We start from the raw sequence: 2,096 nt of genomic DNA on the forward strand, positions 1-2,096 counted from the left end.
CCAGAATAAGAAAAAAAATATAAATTTGACTGTAAAACGAAAGTGCTGCATATAGCCTTACGCAGAATAAAACAAGGAAAATATTGGTGTATCACATTTTGCGATACGTTTATCGGTTCGCTCGTAATTAAAGCGTAAATTCGAGTGTCCATAATAAAAATCCTATAGTAAGAGGAGTCATCAGGAACCTAATCTAATCAGTTTAAAAAAATAAAAATAAAATAAAAACAATTGATGTATACATAACATAATAATGTAATATACATAGCGGTATTACTACGAAGAACAATATCCAGTGGGGACGAACTCCGATGCAGAGGCGCTGAGTCGAGCAGGTCGAGCCGCGAGCTGTATTACTGCGTGAGCTGAGACCGCAGAGACCAGAGTGACACCTGAGTCGCTTTGCTCGACGCTCTGGCTAGAGTCGAAACGGTGGGGTGAGCGTTGAGCGGGCGAGTTCCGAGGGTGGGGGAGAGCGGTGAACTCACCCGCTCGGAGACAAATCGTCCGTTCCCTTGCGAGCAGGTTTTTGCAAGTAGTTCCTATGTTATCGGCTAGGTGGCTCTCTGTCCTGTTGCTCGCATCAACTGCCCAGAGGGCAGGACGTGCGACTGAAACGATCGCCGACAGAGTGCGATGCGAAGTTAAGCTGCGCCAGACACTGCACAGTGTACACGGCAGACGACGCACAGAGACGGCACGGCATATGTGAAACACAAAATCCAATGGGGCACTGCACAATGCAGGCAGCCGAGGTAGAAGCAGAGCAGAGGCCGGCGCTGGCTGTGTTGTGTGGCGTGCACTGTGCTCTGACCAGCAGAGGCGCTGCTGATATGCTCCGTCTCTCTCTCTCTCTCTCTCTCTCTCTCTCTCTCTCTCTCTGCCATGGGAAACGTTTGGAGCTACCGTTCTTTTTTTCTAAATCACTGATTGTTCACTCCTTTGAAAGATTGAACTCTATGAATTAGTTCAAGAGCGGATCCCCCATCTCTAATGTGGATGTGGGTGAGCTGGTGAACTTCCCTGTTGCCTGGGGGAAATCACCAATGATAGCTTGAACATGTCAGACAACCTTATTACACTGACAAGTGACACAGCAACAGGTCCAGCAGTGGCTGTCTGAGACAATGCAAGACCACACATATTGATGTATTACAAGCCTTGTAGTGGTCTCAACGCCAGTGTGGCAAGTGTTGTGGATATTTTAATAGCCTGCCCGTGGGAAGTAGCTGTTAGGAAAAGTGGTGGCTTGACGGTGGAGGTGTCACAGGACAGTTTTGTAGCTGTGCCAATGATAGAGACACACACCAGTCTGAGGCCAGTGTTTGGTCCATTGCAATAAAATTCCAGCTCCATATTGACCTCTTGTGCTGCAGCGACTGAAGCAAAAGTGATGCTACCGGTGGTCCTGGCGACTCGTGACAGGTGATCAGTAACGATATTGTCCATTCCCGAAATATGTCGAACGCCTGCAGTGAACCGAGAAGTATTTTCCAGTTGGAGTAACCGACATGAAGGTCTATGTGTTGGGTCTGTGGCTAGTAAATATCATATAGTTCCTAGCCTCCAGCAATGTGCAAAAGTCCAGAATGAGATTTTCACTCTGCAGCGGAGTGTGCACTGATGTGAAACTTTCTGGCAGATTAAAACTGTGTGCCGGACCGAGACTCGAACTCGGGACCTTTGCCTTTTGTGGGCAAGTGCTCTACCAACTGAGCTACCCGAGCACTACTCAAGCCCCATCCTCACAGCTTTTACTTCCGCCAGTACCTCGTCTCCTACCTTCCAAACATTACAGAAGCTCTCCTGCGAACCCTGCAGAACTAGCACTCCTGAAAGAAAGGATATAGCGGAGACATGGCTTAGCCACAGCCTAAGGGATGTTTGCAGAATTAGATTTTCACTCTGCAGCGCAGTGTGAGCTGATGTGAAACTTTCTGGCAGATTTAAACTGTGTGCCGGACCGAGACTCGAACTCGGGACCTTTGCCTTTCGCGGGCAAGTGCTCTACCAACTAAGCTACCCGAGCACGACTCACGCCCCGCCCTCACAGCTTTACTTCCGCCAGTACCTCGTCTCCTACCTTCCAAATTTTA

At 48.6% G+C, this 2,096-nt stretch overlaps 1 non-coding gene across 1 annotated transcript; it reads right to left on the bottom strand.

The window, feature by feature from the left end:
- Positions 1 to 1,653: 1,653 nt before the first annotated feature.
- Positions 1,654 to 1,728, bottom strand: Trnal-caa (transfer RNA leucine (anticodon CAA)). Its single transcript has one exon. It is a non-coding gene; the product is annotated as a tRNA-Leu (tRNA).
- Between the last annotated feature and the right edge of the window lie 368 nt (positions 1,729 to 2,096).

Source organism: Schistocerca cancellata, chromosome 4 (genome assembly GCF_023864275.1).
Source record: "Schistocerca cancellata isolate TAMUIC-IGC-003103 chromosome 4, iqSchCanc2.1, whole genome shotgun sequence".
Lineage (NCBI taxonomy): Eukaryota > Metazoa > Arthropoda > Insecta > Orthoptera > Acrididae > Schistocerca > Schistocerca cancellata.